Raw genomic sequence first — 669 nt, 5'->3', positions numbered from 1 at the left:
TTAGTCCCGGCCATTGCCTTGTATATGGATGCGCCCTCCTCCCCATTAGTCCTGGCCATTGCCTTGTATATGGATGCGCCCTCCTCCCATTAGTCCCGGCCATTGCCTTGTATATGGATGCGCCCTCTCCCCATTAGTCCCGGCCATTGCCTTGTATATGGATGCGCCCTCCCCCCATTAGTCCCGGCCATTGCCTTGTATATGGATGCGCCCTCCTCCCATTAGTCCCGGCCATTGCCTTGTATAGGGATGCGCCCTCCTCCCATTAGTCCTGGCCATTGCCTTGTATATGGATGCGCCCTCCCCCCATTAGTCCCGGCCATTGCCTTGTATATGGATGCGCCCTCTCCCCATTAGTCCCGGCCATTGCCTTGTATATGGATGCGCCCTCCCCCCATTAGTCCCGGCCATTGCCTTGTATATGGATGCGCCCTCCTCCCATTAGTCCCGGCCATTGCCTTGTATAGGGATGCGCCCTCCTCCCATTAGTCCTGGCCATTGCCTTGTATATGGATGCGCCCTCCTCCCATTAGTCCCGGCCATTGCCTTGTATAGGGATGCGCCCTCCTCCCATTAGTCCCGGCCATTGCCTTGTATAGGGATGCGCCCTCCTCCCATTAGTCCCGGCCATTGCCTTGTATATGGATGCGCCCTCCTCCCCATTAGTCC

The sequence above is a fragment of the Ranitomeya imitator genome, chromosome 4, assembly GCF_032444005.1.
Source record: "Ranitomeya imitator isolate aRanImi1 chromosome 4, aRanImi1.pri, whole genome shotgun sequence".
Classification (NCBI taxonomy): Eukaryota; Metazoa; Chordata; class Amphibia; order Anura; family Dendrobatidae; genus Ranitomeya; species Ranitomeya imitator.
The sequence above is the reverse complement of the archived record's forward strand: the minus strand, read 5'-3'. Positions refer to the sequence as shown.